The 18,203-nt window shown below is 37.0% G+C and overlaps 1 protein-coding gene across 1 annotated transcript in view; it reads left to right on the top strand.

The window, feature by feature from the left end:
- CNTN4 (contactin 4) overlaps window positions 1–18,203 on the top strand; it is a 956,080-nt gene that overhangs the window by 132,376 nt on the left and 805,501 nt on the right. Inside the window, exon 2 of the mRNA XM_068558505.1 lies at window positions 16,444–16,484. The gene's annotated coding sequence lies outside the window, so the exon portion shown is untranslated. The remainder of the gene's footprint in view (window positions 1–16,443; window positions 16,485–18,203) is intronic.

The following is an 18,203-nucleotide window of genomic DNA, read 5'->3' as shown; positions in this document are numbered from 1 at the left end:
AAGATAATGATAGATTAGGAATGCTTGGTAAATCTCTTTAAACTCTAAGTCAATGTCACAAGAGCAACTAATATGAACCTCAACAGCATGTCGTTTGGTGCCATAGTTGGTTTGCTTGATCGTCTCAGCATAACTGGCCTGATATTCACGGTCTTTTGTTCATTTTACATATAATCCAGCATTAAAAGCATAAGAAATAAAGGGATAAAAGGTCGATGCCCCGCTTAACTTATTCAACTAAATTATTAAGACTTCACCTTTTGACCAAATCAAATTCATCTTCTCTCTCCCTGTCCTTCTGCCCATTTTAATACTACAGCACAGATTTAATGGATTAGGAGTAAGTAATAAGAACACGGAGAAGAGTGGCCAACATGATTAAGAAGTTCTTGGTGGTGTACTTCCATTATAATTAACATTGTGTAACTGGAGAAATATGGTGTTTTCACATCTTGCTGGCAGATGTTTTTAAGTCAGTGGCAGAAAGGAGATTAAATAGTAAATGAAGACCTATTTATTGAAATTGTTTTTGCATCTTGTATTGTTGGATTTGTTTGTTTCACAAACCACAGTTAATTTAGTAAGGAAAATAAGCAATATGTTTAACAAGCACTGGAAATAAATGTGTTTGCACTGCTTTGAAGTACCATAGTTGAACTTTTTACGTTAGAGAGAAAATACTACTTAAAGATCTATAAAGTGGAAGGTGATTAAATAGTGAAAACAGAGTATTTTTTTCCCAAAAAATGTTCAACAGAATTTGAAGTAAATGAAAATAACATGGTTTTGTATGTAGAGAAATTTTCAATTTGTTACAAGTGATTTTTTTTCCAAAAACTCTTTGGCCAATTAAATATATAATCAATTTACATAAGGTTGGATCAGAGTCTTCTGGCCGAGGGGTTGGCAATTTATGGCCCATTGGCCCAGTCTAGTTCTCCACTTCTTTGTGTGTCTTCCACATACTAAGCATGCTTTTTAAAAATATTTTTAGATGGTTGGAAAAAAATCAAAAGAATAGTAATTCATGATATGTGAAAACTATGACATTCAAATGTCAGTGTCCATAAATAAAGTTTTATCGGCACACAGCCACACTCATGTGTGTATATATTGTCCATACTGATTTCATGTTACAACAGCAGAGTTGAGTAGTTCTGATACAGATTTTATGACCTGCAAGGCTGAGAATATTTATCATCTAGCTCTTTACAAAAAAGTTTGCAGACCCCTGCCCTAGCCAATACAGAAAATAAAACATCAGTAGTAATAATAAGACTGTGATTTCTAATAGGACAGTAATTTCAATACAAATATCTCCATTTTACAGATCAAGACACTGAGGCTCTGATTTTTAAGTCATTGACTTGGTTAGAATTGTGTTTTGAGAGCCTTCTTGAACTATAACAACTTGTAATATATATAAATGCCTACAGTTTAGATCTATTTAAAAAATATTTTAAGTCTTTTGAAAATGGGGTTATATGTTCTAATTTAATTAAGTTATTAAATACAATTTGGTTGATTGATTTAAAAGCAGTCATTCCAGTGTATGGAACTTTGGACATGCCGTATCAACTTGTAGCTACCTACCAAAGGGAGGTTGGTATTCTGTTTTCACAGTAGATGGTAGAATCACTTTTCTGTGTCAGTGTGGATCCTGCTATATATAGCAATGATTACAAGTTGGTGCAACTTTTATTTTGAGAATTTTAATACAGTGGTCTTGGGGAATTGGCCCCTAAGGCCTTTCTGTGGAAATCCTTGCTGCTCACTCATTTATTGCAGAAAAAAATAAATTGGCAAAGATGATGGCTGTTCATGGTAAGAGCTTACTTAGCTAGGTTTATGGAAGGAGGCAAGAAGTTATTGATGTTTTCCATCATTGATTTCTCACCTCCCTTGCTGAACTAGAGGGTCACAATAAATGATTGTTGCATTAGAATGTGATGATGATCAGTTTTCTGTGTTATTAAAAAATGGCTTAAGAGGTCTATTTAATAGGGTACTTAGGCTAGCTTTAAGCCTGGTAGAAGAGGTTTTCTCAAGAGTTTCCTGAAATTCAGTGTTGAAAGACTTATTACATGAAACACGGTAAGGTAAACTGCATTTTAGTTGGCAAAATCCCTTAGGCTTATTGAATGGATCTTCTGAGAATTCAGGTTGTCATTACACAGTGCTAAATATCAGAATAACAGCTGAAATTCATATAGTTACCTGGATTCTTAAAAATATCCATTCTTATGGACTTCCTTAGATACAGCTGACAGATGATAATCTATATAATGCCTTGAGGGCTGAGCCTGTGTCTTACAGTATCTTCAGTATCAAGAACAGTAACTAAATAATAGTAAATATCATTATTTTAGCTAACCTTTACCTGAACACTATATGCCAGGAATTGAGCTCATTTTTTTTTTTTTACAAAGAATACTTAATTAACTGTCTAAAAACCTTCCGCTCTTAATAATTTATTCCAATAATTACAGGGTTTACAGGGCCATATAAAACACTCAAGGTGGCTGAAATTAACACTCGGGTATCTCTGACTCCAAAGCTTGATCTTTCTCATGCTGTGGTTGTAGGGCATTCTCCAAATGTTTGATGAGTGAATGCATGGGTGTGTGAAAGAGTCAGTTGTTATCAGCAATACATCATCATGGTTTCTTTACTCTTAATTCTAGTACTGTGATCATAGTTATTAAGCTTTTTCAGAGATCCACACTCAATTCACTTGCTTTGAAAAAGAATCCTTATGGAAGAGTCTAACTTATGACTTAGGGATCAGCTGCCTCTGTCACACACAGCAGTGTGACTGGAAGCAAAGGTGTGGTATTTCTGCTGCGACTTAGATGGACTGCAAAGGATCAGTTGTTAAGTATGTCGTTTGTTGAGCTAAAACTAAATACCCCTTCAAGGACCATAATGAGTATGACTTGAAGAGGTCTCTTACATACATACCTCAAATGATTTGCACAGCAGTGCTCATGGCTAGAAAGACAGGTATTTTATACCTAAGACAAGGGACTCAGGGGATTTGAGTGATTTGCCCAGGTAAGCCGAGGTGGAAACTCAAGTGTTCTGACTGCAACACCATGTTGGGTAGGGCCTTGTTTTGAGGGGGAAGAGCTGGACTCAAATAAAACCCAAGCAGTTTTCCCATACCTAGATAAGATTGTACAGATACATGGGTTCTTCCCTTTTAGAGTCCGACTTAGTTACAGGAACCATCAAAATACAAGTGCACACAAAGGAACATGTGGCGTATGCATATGTCATAGATACTAATGCTTTAGTTCTGTACTGTCCAATGGAAATATACTGTGAGCCAAAAATGTAATTTCAGTTTTTCTAGAAGTCACAGTAAAAAGTACAATGAAACAGGCAGAAATTTATTAAATATATTGTATTCAAAATATTATATCAACCTGTACCAGTATTAAAACAATTAGGAATAAGATACTTTACACTCATTTTTTTACACTATCTTTTCATTTCTTATTAGCTACTTTACAAGCACTCAGTAGCCACATCTGGCTAGTGGTACCATATTGGATAGCACAGCTCTAAACAGTAGGATAGTATGACCCAGCTTTCCTGCTTGGGTATGGAAAAGCTCTGAGAAAAAAGGAAGGGAAGAAGTTTCCCTTATTTATTCTTCTACATCCCCCATATTTTGTTATTCACATGATCTCCTTTATGTTTAGATTTAAATGTCTTTTCATATTTTTAACCTAACTGGCTAGTCATCTCACTGTTTGACATTCACTCATCGGATGAAGAGTTTCTATTCTCAAGAGTTCTCTGAGGAGGCAGTATATCTGTGCAAGGAAATAGATAAGCATGACTCCAGTGATTGGAACAAAATTAGAAGATTCCTGAGGAGAAATTGCTGCTATAATTTAACAGATGCACCTCAGCAGCATCCAAGGCTCATGAGAAGCAAATTGGTTATTTTGGGTTAATGTCAAATGAATACGCTTTTACTTCACAATTTTTTCTCTCTTTGTCATTCAGCTAAAATGAATGGTTGATAATGGTTAGAACGTCATTAGCTACAGAAAGAAGAGAAAAACCCAGAAAATATTTAAGCTACTTTTCAAATCATTCAATCAATTATATCCTGATAAAATTATGATAATTTTGATCCAGATTACAAGGTTTTTGTGTTTTTCCCTGATCTTTTAGACATTTATTAATTCAGTATAAAACAGTCCTGTGAAATTAACACATGATTATATGCAAATTATACTTTTCTGTAAAGAAATTTCCCCAGTTGACGGGCTTACCAGAGAGCATTTAAATACCATGTTCTAGATATAGATACGTGTAGTACACACATTTGCTTTTTTTAATCTTAATGAATATGAGGCTGTCCTCTACTTCTCTGAAATTTTATAGTATGTCAAAAAATGACTTGTATTATCATCTAATAATAATTACATGAACAGCATCATCTAATAATAATTACATGAACAACTAAGTTTTATCAGTGCTTACCATTAATACCAGTAAAATGCAAATTTTGTTCTGTACGCTTCATATGAATTATTTCATTAATCTTAACAATAACCCTATCAGGTAGCTATTACAACCAGGAAGAAGTGCTCCAATGACCGTATATTCCTAGACTTTATATTTCTAGAGGAGGCATTTCTGAGTCAAAAAAAAAAAAAACAAAAAAGGCTTTTTGCTTTTTATAGATACTGGCAAATAATTCTCCCCAGAATTTGTACCAATGGATCCACCCACTAAAAATGTATGTGAATGTCTGTTATACCACACACGTGTCAACACAGTGTAAAACTTTTGATCTTTGCCAATTTGATAGATGGAAAACATGAAGTGTGAAAAAGTTTTGTTTCCATTGGTGTTTTCTATTATAATTGAGATCATACCCTTTCCATAGCTCTTATCACACTCTGTATCTCAAAACAGCCTTGCCAGGGAATCAACAAGTCTTAAGTGAGACAACCTTGGGGGTGGAAATTCGTGAGAAAAATTGAATTGAGGAAGAGATACAGGAGCTTTTTGACTTTGGCAGATAGGGCATTTCATAAAAGTAGAATCTATCGCCTTTCTGAGGTGGTTTGAGCCCTTTAGATACAAATCTGTTTTCTCACTAAGAAAATGGTTAATTTCACCTACTTGCAACAGTTAGGAGCATTCAAATCATCGAAGCATAGCTGATAACTCTGGCCACTGTCATTATATTTTTAAACTAAATGGGGGTCAGATTGAACTGTTTTGAGATATGACGGTTATTAAACATATACCCACAGAAACCCCAAAGGGATGCTAAGAACTGATGGGCTTTTATTTTTACATACCAGATTCTTAACTGATCCAGGACTGAAATCTGCTGTAGACTCCTCACTCAAAAAAATCGTAAGAATATTGAGTATTTCATTGTTAGTAGATAGCTTTCTGTACTAGAAACATACTTCGTACTTTCACCTTGTGGCCTGGCCTCTACATAACCTTTTAAGTGGTCGATTAAAAAGCTTTTGCCTCCTTTTTTTTTTTCCTTCAGTCTTGTGATATATTCAGCATTCTCCCTCATGGCTATATGCACTATCGTATAGATAGCCTTTCTGAACGAGGCAGATACAATTCAGTATGTAGTACTTGATTTTGAATAATACTGCTTAACTTAAGGATTATCTGCAGTGATTGAGGACAGGCGTGGACGGCATGGGAAATGAAATCCATTGAGAAATCTTCAGATCATTTTTCTGGGTGCTTATTTCACCGGTGTTCTCTCTAATAAACCTTTTAACAAAGCAGCAGTATGATAGAATCATCCTGGATATCACAGTTATTATCTCTTGCAGAGACTTCAAGGTCATCTAGTGCACCCCTGTAATTTTGTAGATGAAGAAGCTCATTAGAGAAATGACTTTTCCAAGAAATTATTGGAAACGTCCGTCCAAACTCCTTGGTTTGAGCCTAGTGAGTTCTCTTTTCTCAAAATTATCCATGCCCTGTTTGAACAAGAAGTGAATGGGCAACAAAAGAAGAAAAGCAAACAAGGACACTTACCTGGAAAATATACCTGATGTAATTAGTGTTGGCAGTATTTCCTCTTCATTCCTGTTACTCCATATGATTTCTTGCTCATTTAGGCATCTAACACGTTTTCTTTATTTTCAGATGATAATTGGCCAGGTAGCTTTTAGATTCTGAAATGACAACCTACTTTTTGGGAAGAGAATCGGGAATAGATATTTATTAAAAGGTCATTATTGCAGCTAGCAGAGATTAACAAACTTCATCAGGTTGTTGAGTTTCTCTGCTTACCACATTTATATACAGAACTACTTATAGAAGTGACTTTATTCTGGACACTGGACCAAGAAGTCGTTGACAGGGATTCATGCTGATATATCTGATAGGAACATTTATTAAATGCCCTTTTATGGAGCTGACAAGACTGGGTATAGCATCTAGAGTTAGGAAGAAGTAAAATTACTTTCTTTAGCATGAGGCAGATGCATTGTTGATTGCCTTTGTCATAAAGGAATTGTATTTTAATCTTCATCAGTTACTCCAAATGAAGTTCAATCATTTTATCAGTGTGGCCTTCACAAACAGCATGTTGCCTTTGTCTTTTTTTCCTCTTCTATTCTCTTGCTCACTTAATAGCACCCATCTCTCCGCCAGAAAAGCACGTTATTGCATCTTCAGTACTACCTCGGTCGCAAAAGATTCAAGTTTATGCTAAGTGGAGACCAGATACTTGTCTTTCTTGTTGCTTGAAGCTTTGACAAAACCTGTTCACTTGCTTTGAACAGTATTGCTCTGAGTTTACTTTTGCTTGGAAAAAGGCCATAGGTATTTGGAAAAATTGAGTTACTTATCTTGGCTTATCTGTGGCATTGGTAAGGGCTTCTGTCTTAGAGCTCACTCAGAACTAACAAAAGAACAAAGTGGCCACGAAGACCCATAAGTCTGGGTGTTTCAGAAACAAAAATGATTTATTTTTCCCTGTTCTCTTTGCCTTTTGACTAGAGCTTGAATTGAATGATTACTGTGAATTGCATGAGATTTAATGATGTTAACATTATCAATTTGTACATTTATCCAGGTGTGAACAGATGTGCATAACAGGATAACATGAAAGCTATTTAGATTAAGCAGTTTATTAATATGAAAGCTAACTTTGATGCAGTCACAAACAAAGAACCCCAAATAGCTATCTAGGAAGGGTATATGTCAGCCTGTGTTTGAACATGCTACAGTAAATATTTAAAATAAGTCTGTCAAAATTTTGAAGAAATTAAAATTATCCTGTATCGTTTTATTTTTCTAACTTTAAAAAATTAATTCCTGTCATTGTTTTTCTGTATTTTTGAGCCTTTGTATATCCACTTAAAAATAATCTTCCCAGTGCAAATTTCATAGTCCTTTAACTTGTCTCTATATGATAAGCATATGATGTATTAACGGTTACTATGCTGACTAGAGAACTAGATTTCAACAAAATGCTCTCATTTGATTTTAAATTTTGATGATTGAGAAGTGATAGGAGCGTCTAGTATCATGCATGTTCTTGGGCAATTCATTTATTAACTGTTGCACACAACCACTCAGTATCCAGATTTTAGGTGGCCACTGTGGTGAAGGCATTGCACCTGGTGCTGGAATGTAAACATTGAGCACCATCCTATTTCAAGGCACGTACAGTTTAGTTAAAGTAGATGTGTTAGTAAACCAGTTTAAAATTTAGTGCAGAAAATGTTGTGATAGGAGATGCAGAAAAGACCCATCTTAATTCAGTGGAGAAGGGCTTGGGAAGTTGAGGTTGGTGGAGTTGAGTTTAAAGGATGTTGAGTGAATGTTTCCATAGCTAGAAGGTAGTATGAATCACCCACAGTATTGTGAAAATGCTGTGTGGCAGCAATATCATCGTCATGAAGTTACAAGATGGTCTCAGTGGGAGAAATTGTAAGGTTTACATCATCTGGATCATTGCCAAGGCTTTGTAATTGAGCAGGAAGTACACAGGAGTTGGAGATAAGAAGTCTCATTTTGCTGCTTATTAGCAACACAACCACACGGGCCACACACTGATCCTCTCTTACTGTACTTTCGTTATCTGTCAGCTGGAGATACTGCCAGTAGGTACTCAGTAAATGTCTGACTTCATGTTCAAAGGATATCATGTATCTGGAAGCATGTAGCAAATGGGAAAGGTCTATAAAACGTAACTTGTGAGGCTGGAGAGGGACGTTCAGGATGGCGGAGAAGTAAGACATGGAGATCACCTACCTCCCCACAGATACATCAGAAATACATTTACATGTGGAACAACTCCTACAGAACACCTACTGAATGCTGGCAGAAGACCTCAGACTTCCCAAAAGGCAAGAAGCTCCCCACATACCTGGGTAGGGCAAAAGAGAAAAGGAAAAACAGAGACAAGAGGGACAGGACCTGCACCTCTGGGAGGGAGACGTGAAGGAGGAAAAGTTTCCACACACTAGGAAGCCCCTTCACTGGTGGAGATGGTGGGGGGGGGTGGGGCAGCTTCGGAGCCACGGAGGAGAGCGCAGCCACAGGGGTGCGGAGGGCAAAGCGGATAGATTCCTGCACAGAGGATCGGTGCCGACCAGCACTTAACAGCCGGAGAGTCTTGTCTGCTCAGTGGCCCGGGGCGGGCGGAGGCTGGGAGCTGAGGCTTGGGCTTCGGAGGTCGGATCTCAGGGAGAGGACTGGGGTTATCTGCGTGAACACAGCCTAAAGGGGTCAAGTGCGCCACAGCTAGCTAGGAGGGAGTCCGGGAAAAAGTCTGGAGCTGCCGAAGAGACAAGAGACCATTGTTTCAGGGTGTGCGAGGAGAGGGGATTCAGAGCACCGCCGAAACGAGTTCCAGAGACGGGTGTGAGCTGTGGCTATCAGCGTGGACCCCAGAGACGGGCATGAAGTGCTAAGGCTGCTGCTGCAGCCACCAAGAAGCCTCTGTGCAAGCACAGGTCACTATCCACACCTCCCCTCCCAGGAGCCTGTGCAGCCCACCACTGCCAGGGTCCCATGATCCAGGGACAACTTCTCCAGGAGAACACATAGCACACCTCAGGCTGGTGCAACGTCATGCTAACCTCTGCCGCCTCAGGCTCGCCCCGCATTCCATACCCCTCCCTCCCCTGGCCTGAGTGAGCCAGAGCCCCCGAATCAGCTGCTCCTTTAACCCCGTCCTATCTGGGCAAAGAACAGATGCCCTCAGGCAACCTATATGCAGAGGCAGGGCCAAATCCAAAGCTGAACCACAGGAGCTGTGCGAACAAAGAAGAGAAAGGGAAATTTCTCCCAGCAGCCTCAGGAGCAGCGGATTAAATCTCTACAATCAACTGGATGTACCTGCATCTGTGGAATACCTGAATAGACAATGAATCATCCCAAAATTGAGGCGGTGGACTTTGGGAGCAACTTGGGGTTTGCTTTCTGTATCTAATTTGTTTCTGGTTTTATGTTTATTGTATTTAGTATTTAGAGCTTAATATCATTGGAAGATTTCTTTATTGATTTGGTTGCTCTCTCCATTTTTATATATATATGTATATGTATATTTTTTTCCTTTTTCTCTTTTTGTGAATGTGTGTGTATGCTCTTTGTGTGAATTTGTCTGTATAGGTTTGCTTTTACCATTTGTCCTACTGTTCTGTCTGCTTTTTTTTTCTTTTTTGGTATAGATTTTAACGCTTGATATCATTGGTGGCTTTGCTTTTAGGTTTGGTTGCTCTCTTCTTTTATTTTAAATTTTTTTAACTTTAAATTTTTTATTTTAATAACTTTATTTTATTTTGTTTTATTTTTTTCTTTACTTCTTTCGTTTTTTTTTTTTCTCCCTTTTCTTCTGAGCTGTGTGGCTGACAGGATCTTGGTACTCTGGCCGGGTGTCAGGCCTGAGCCTCTGAGGTGGGAGAGCCGAGTTCAGGACATTGGTCCACCAGAGACCTCTCAGCTCCACATAATATGAAATGGTGAAAGCTCTCCCAGAGATCTTCATCTCAACGCTAAGACCCAGCTCCACTCAATGACCAGCAAGCTACAGTGCTGGCCACCCTATGCCAAACAACTAGCAAGACAGGAACACAGCCCCACCCGTTAGCAAAGAGGCTGCCTAAAATCATAATAATGTCACAGAAACCCCAAAACATGCCACCGGATGCGGTCCTGCCCACCAGAAAGACAAGACCCAGCCCCACCCACCAGAACACAGGCACCATTCCCCTCCACCAGGAAGCCTACACAACCCACTGAACCAACCTTACCCACTGGGGGCAGACACCAAAAACAATGGGAACTATGAACCTGCAGCCTGCGAAGAGGAGACCCCAAACACACTAAGTTAAACAAAATGAGAAGACAGAGAAATACACAGCAGATGAAGGCGCAAGGTAAAACCCCACCAGACCAAACAAATGAAGAGGAAATAGGCAGTCTACTTGAAAAAGAATTCAGAGTAATGAGAGTAAAGATGATCCAAAATCTTGGAAATGGAGAAAATTCAAGAAATGTATAACTAGGACCTAGAAGAACTAAAGAGCAAACGATGATGAACAACACAATAAATGAAATTAAAACTTCTCTAGAAGGAATCAATAGCAGAATAACTGAGGCAGAAGAATGGATGAGTGACCTGGAAGATAAAATAGTGGAAATAACTACCACAGAGCAGAATAAAGAAAAAAGAATGAAAAGAATTGAGGACAATCTCAGAGACATCTGGGACAAGATTAAATGCACCAACTTTCGAATTATAAGGGTCCCAGAAGAAGAGAAAAAGAAAGGGACTGAGAAAATATTTGAAGAGATTATAGTTGAAAACTTCCCTAATATGGGAACGGAAATAATCAAGTCTAGGAAGCACAGAGAGTCTCATAAAGGATAAATCCAGGGAGAAACACGCCAAGACACATGTTAATCAAACTATCAAAAATTAAATACAAAGAAAAAATATTAAAAGCAGCAAGGGAAAAGCAACAAATAACATACAAGGGAATCCCCATAAGGTTAACAGCTGATCTTTCAGCAGAACCTCTGCAAGCCAGAAGGGAGTGGCAAGACATATTTAAAGTCATGAAAGGGAAAAACCTACAACCAAGATTACTCTACCCAGCAAGGATCTCATTCAGATTCAACAGGGAAATTAAAACCTTTACAGACAAGCAAAAGCTAAGAGAATTCAGCACCACCAAACCAGCTTTACAACAAATGCTAAAGGAATTTCTCTAGGCAGGAAACACAAGAGAAAGAAAAGACCTACAATAACAAACCCAAAACAATTAAGAATATGGTAATAGGAACATACATATTGATAACTACCTTAAATGTAAATGGATTAAATACTCCAAACAAAAGACATAGACTGGCTGAATGGATATAAAAACAAGACCCATATATATGCTGTCCACAAGAGCCCCACTTCAGACCTAGGGACACATACAGACTGAAAGTGAGGGGATGGAAAAAGATATTCCATGCAAATGGAAATCAAAAGACAGCTGGAGTAGCAATTCTCATATCAGACAAAATGGACTTTAAAATAAAGACTGTTACAAGAGACAAAGAAGGACACTACACAATGATCAAGGGATCAATCCAAGAAGAAGATATAACAATTGTGAATATTTCTGCACCCAACATAGGAGCACCTCAATACATAAGGCAAATGCTAACAGCCATAAAAGGGGAAATCGACAGTAACACAATCATAGTGGGGGACGTTAACACCGCACTTTCACCAATGGACAGATCATCCAAAATGAAATAAGGAAACACAAGCTTTAAATGATACATTAAACAGCATGGACTTAATTGATATTTATAGGACATTCCATCCAAAAACAACAGAATACACTTTCTTCTCAAGTGCTCATGGAACATTCTCCAGGATAGATCATATCTTGGGTGACAAACCAAGCCTTGGTAAATTTAAGAAAATTGAAATCATATCAAGTATCTTTTTTAAACACAATGCTATGAGACTAGATATCAATTACAGGAAAAAAATGTGTAAAAACTACAAACTCACAGAGGCTAAACAATACACTACTAAATAACCAAGAGATCACTGAAGAAATCAAAGAGGAAATCAAAAAATACCTAGAAACAAATGACAATGAAAACACGATGACCCAAATCCTATGGGATGCAGCAAAAGCAGTTCTAAGGGGGAAGTTTATAACAATACAATCCTACCTCAGGAAACAAGAAACACCTCAAATGAACAACCTAACGTTACACCTAAAGCAATTAGAGAAAGAAGAACAAGAAAACCCCAAAGTTAGCAGAAGGAAAGAAATCATACAGATCAGATCAGAAATAAATGAAAAAGAACTGAAGGAAACAATAGCAAAGATCAATAAAACTAAAAGCTGGTTCTTTGAGAAAATAAACAAAATTGATAAACCATTAGCCAGACTCATCAAGAAAAAAAGAGAGAAGACTCAAATCAATAGAATTAGAAATGAAAAAGGAGAAGTAACAACTGACACTGCAGAAATACAAAGGATCATGAGAGATTACTATAAGCAACTCTATGCCAATAAAACAGACAACCTGGAAGAAATGGACAAATTCTTAGAAAAGCACAACCTTCTCAGACTGAACCAGGAAGAAATAGAAAATATAAAGGGACCAATCACAAGCACTGAAATTGAAACTGTGATTAAAAATCTTCCAAGGAACAAAATCCCGGGACCAGATGGCTTCACAGGCGAATTGTATCAAACATTTAGAGAAGAGCTAACACCTATCCTTCTCACAGTCTTCCAAAATATAGCAAAGGGAGGAACACTCCCAAACTCATTCTATGAAGCCACCATCACCCTGATACCAAAACCAGACAAAGATGTCTCAAAAAAAGAAAACTACAGGCCAGTATCACTGATGAACATAGATGGAAAAAGGAGAAATCAGGCCCCCGGAGTTCAGACTATACTACAAAGCTACAGTAATCAAGACAGTATGGTACTGGCACAAAAACAGAAATATAGATCAATGGAACAGGATAGAAAGCCCAGAGATAAACCCACACACATATGGTCACCTTATCTTTGATAAAGGAGGCAAGAATATACAATGGAGAAAAGACAGCCTCTTCAATAAATGGTGCTGGGAAAACTGCGCAGCTACATGTAAAAGAATGAAGTTAGAACACTCCCTAACACCATACACAAAAATAAGCTCAAAATGGATTAGTGACCCAAATGTAAGGCCAGACACTATAAAACTCTTAGAGGAAAACAAGGGCAGAACACTCTATGTCATAAATCACAGCAAGATCCTTTTTGACCCAGCTCCTAGAGAAATGGAAATTAAAACAAAAATAAACAGATGGGACTTAATGAAACTTAGAAGCTTTTGCACAGCAATGGAAATCATAAACAAGACGAAAAGACAACCCTCAGAATGGGAGAAAATATTTGCAAATGAAGCAACTGACAAAGGATTAATCTCCAAAATATACAAGCAGCTCAAGCAGCTCAATATCAAAAAAGCAAACAACCCCATCCAAAAATGGGCAGAAGACCTAAGTAGACATTTTTCCAAAGAAGATATACAGATTGCCAACAAACACATGAAACGATGCTCAACATCAGTAATCGTTAGAGAAATGCAAATCAGAACTACAGTGAGGTTTCACCTCACACCAGTCAGAATGACCATCATCAAAAAATCTACAAACAATAAATGCTGGAGCGGGTGTGGAGAAAAGGGAACCCTCTTGCACTGTTGGTGGGAATGTAAATTGATACAGCCACTATGGAGAACAGTATGGAGGTTCCTTAAAGAACTAAAAATAGAACTACCATACGACCCAGCAATCCCACTACTGGGTATATTCCCTGAGAAAACTATAATTCAAAAAGAGTCATGTACCACAATGTTCATTGCAGATCTGTTCACAATAGCCAGGACAGGGAAGCACCCTAAGTGTCCATCGACTTATAAATGGATAAAGAAGATGTGGCACATATATACAATGGAATATTACTCAGCCATAAAAAGAAACAAAATTGAGTTATTTGTAGTGAGGTGGATGGACCTAGAGACTGTCACACAGAGTGAAGTAAGTCAGAAAGAGAAAAAGTATATCATATGGTAGCACATGTATGGAATCTAAAAGAAAAAACAAAGGTTTTGAAGAACCTAGGGGCAGGACAGGAATAAGGACGCAGACGTAGAGAATGGACTTGAGGACACAGGGAGGGGGAATGGTAAGCTCGATGAAGTGAGAGAGTGGTATGGACATAGATAGACTACCAAATATGAAATAGATCGCTAGTGGTAAGCAGCCATAAAGCACAGGGAGATTAGCTAGGTGCTTGGTGACCACCTAGAGGGGTGGGATAGGGAGGGTGGGAGGGAACGCAAGAAGGAAGAGATATGGGGATATATGTGTATGTATAGCTGATTCACTTTGTTATAAAGCAGATACTGTCACACCATTGTAAAGCAATTATACGCCAATAAAGATGTTAAAAATAAATAAATAAAGTTTTTCTTCTGTATAAATTTTTCCACACCAACTATATTCCATTCTTCAAATTACATCTGGAGAGTAACTAATGTTGGTTTGTTAAAAAAGCAATTAGCATTTTATAAAGTTCATTATTGTACCCCATGCCTTTTGTTTTCGGGCTCCGGAATAATCTAATAATCTTAAATATTTTCCTCAGGAATGCAGCATGCTTGTGTTCCTTTTATAGCAACACACTTTGGTATGAATGGAACATGAAAATGATAAACCCCAAACTATCATTTCAGGCATTCATATTAATTTCACTCACTAATATATTGGATATGAAGCTTTATGTTAGGCACCAGGGATCTGCAACATAGATACCATAATCATTTAGTTTAAAGTTCAGTGAGGGCTGTAGTCATAAATGACACAATTACAAAGAAAGTTTGTGATAAAAGCTTTGAAGAAGCAAATGGTGTCCTGTGAGAGTATAGAATATTATGAGAACCTGACTTAGGGTGTTAGAGGAGGTTTCTCTTAGTGAAATTTAAGTGGGGGTCCACAGAGTGAATAGGTGGAAATGAGTTAAAGGAAAGAACATGACAGAAGAAACAGTATGTATAAAAGCCCTGAGATAGGAAAAAACATGGCTCATTTCTACAACTGAAAACACTTTAGTGTATCTGGGGTGCAGAGAGCAAGGTGGAGGGTGGTGAAAGGTGAGCTATTGGGAATATTTGACAAAGGTTAGATGATGCAAGAATTTGTAGGCCAATTAAAGACTGTGGTCTTATTTTTATGACTAATTGGAAGACACTGAAGCATCTTAAGAGGGTTTGGGTTGGGAGAGGTGATAATACTGGCTAATGGATAGCAAAGGCATAGGTGGTGTCAGGAGACAATGCAGTGAGAATGTGCTCACTGCTACCACAGGTGAGAAGTAATGGTAGGTTGAGGGAACTAGTGGTAGAGATGGGGGGAGGTGGGTGAAGTGAAATGATCTTGACTTAGTGGTGGATTGAGTATTGATGCGATGAGAGACAAGAGAAGGTATGTGTGACTGCTGACTTTTTGGCTTGATAAATTATGGTGGTGCCATTCTCTATCAACACTAGAAGTGGGCCCTTTAGTGGGGAGAGAGGATTGGTATAGGAAGTCACGTGTTTGTATACAGGCACATTGAGTTTGACATCCCTTTAGCATATCCAAATAGAGATGTCAGGTAGTCAATTGGCTGCATGGATCTAGAGCTCAGAAAAGAAAGTATGAAGACAATATAGAACTCAAAGAAACATAAATATGTTTTTGTGTTAAGTCCAAACTATCATCGGTATCACCTGGACCTTAAATTTAGAAACGTTTAGTGTATAATTTTTGAGGGTAAAAAAAGTGAGGATTTGTAAATCTTGGACAGCCTTTATACTATTTAAAATTTTTATAATTGTACCGTTTGCCCGACTTTTATAAATTAGGTTTCAAGTTTTAAAAAATGTATTCTAAAAATTTGGCAGTGATTTTAAAGAAAGTATAAGGGAATTGTTTTCATGTAGTTTGTACGGAATGAATATTAATTGTTGCTCTTTCCGATCTTATGTAATTTATCCTTTAATTTCAAATGAGACAGAGTTTTGACTTTAATATGAAAATCAAATACTTAATTTAGCTTCTTTAAAGATACTGCCTTATCAGTATCTTTCTTGTTTCAGATATTTATATATAGATCATCCTATTGGCCTTTTTTATGGATTCACCGTGACAGTTTTCTTGCTCATCAGGGTATCTTACTACACAGTTTAAGGAATATCTTGGTAAAATCAGGTTCTCTGTAATTGAGAAAAACTTCTTCTCACATAACTTGCCATTGAGACTTCTTTCTAACACCATTGATGCCTCTGGAATGCAACTGATTATTAAAAAAAAAAAAAGTCTAGGTTTATGCTTTATTCTAAAATCCATTTCTTTATTTGTAGGTGATATGCAATTGAACTTGAGATGAATAACATACTTGAGGGTAAGTACCATTTTATTTAAATAAAAATATATGTGTAATAAAATATATTAATATATTTTATCTTTGAGGAATTGTAGAAAAGTTTTGATGTTGATACTCACTGGGACTACTTTTCTTTATGACTTATGGGATTAATATATAACTTATGTAAATATACAGAAAGCAATAGCAATGGATTTTATATTAAACCATAAGATAGGAGGTGATTTTAAATGTAATATGTGGCCCTCAAAATTCATTTACAAATAACATTTTATTATTAATCTCATTTATCAATGCATTTAAAAACTATACTTTTTAAAGTAGGAAAGTTAACTATCTGAAATTTATTATCTGAATAACTAAATATAATAGGCAATGCATTTGTTTATCTTCCTTCACATATTTATTCAGCTGTAAATCGTTGCATTTTATGAAATTTATATTTTTGCTGTGTTAAATTCTAATATTACCAAAATGTGCATTTTGGAACACAACTTACCCCTGTAAACGTTATTTTATATGTTGTCATGTTAGTGATCAAATGGTTCTGTTCTTAATAGCAACTATCTCAAAAATCATCTTTTTTGATTTTTCAACCTAACACGTTTATATTTTGTACAAAGTTCTCTGTCTTCGTTCCTTTTGATTTAGTGCATATATCATATACTGGAGAATTATCAGTTTGTTTTAGCAATTTGTACTTCGGTAGTTCCATGATAATTACATGATTTGTATTTGGTTACCCAATTGCAGATAATCCTGTGGCATTACAGAGTTTAATTTATGGGGAAGATCTTTAGACTTAAAAAGGATTACTGACCATTTAGGAGTGATTAATTAATCAGTATAAAATTGAATCTTAACTGTATTAATGCCTTTCTAAGCTACACAGAGATACATGCACAGACACACATATTAGCCAATCCCATAGCAAAAACGACCAAATTACAACAAAGAGGCTGGTGTCTTACTATGTTGGGCCATCACAGGAAGTAGTGAGCCAGGGGTACTTGAGTCAAGTGTTTTGAGACTGTTCTTGCTCTCCCAAGCTGTGGGATCTTGAGCAATTCATTTTCCCTAAAGTTCATTTGTATGGTTAGTGTGCCAAATCATGATTTGTTAGGTTCCTTCTTTTCCTGAAATACTTTCATTTCTTACTTCAAAAAGCTGAAGTTTAGAGGTGAATAGTTTCATATTGGTAAAACTGCCATGAATTAAGAGGTGACAGGGTAAGGTAAATTCATTTATTGGGATAATCGTGTAGAAAGGTTCATTGATTGTCTAGTCAGGAGTATTTTTGTTTACTTACTGAATTCGGGAATTTGGGTGGATCTAGGAAGGCAGGCTTTCCTCCCTCTGTGCCCCTTTGTCCTACCTGACATGGAGACATAGGATTGATTCATTTTGAAAAATCTCTCATTTTGAAAGAATCCCTTAAAACCTTGTTAGCTCAGGGTTATCTTTTATCTGATTTCTCTCTTCCTGTATAGGTTGCAGGCTGAAGAGCATTAAAATATCTATTTTCTTAGTGATTTCCTTTTCTAGATTTGAATAATTCACTTGATTCTTCCAAGATACTTAGATGAAAGAGTGTTAACTAGGGATTGCTAATTTTAGTTACTTTTGTTTGAAATTAGAAAATAAATGCATTATATATTTAGTCTGAAGAGTAAGCCCTCATATCCTTTATCTGGTCATTTAAAAAATTCTAAATATTGTTCAGGCACCTTTTCTATT

This window comes from Eschrichtius robustus, chromosome 12, assembly GCF_028021215.1.
Source record: "Eschrichtius robustus isolate mEscRob2 chromosome 12, mEscRob2.pri, whole genome shotgun sequence".
In the NCBI taxonomy this organism is placed as follows: domain Eukaryota; kingdom Metazoa; phylum Chordata; class Mammalia; order Artiodactyla; family Eschrichtiidae; genus Eschrichtius; species Eschrichtius robustus.
Note: the sequence above shows the minus strand (reverse complement) of the source record. Positions and strands in the feature narration are given on the sequence as shown.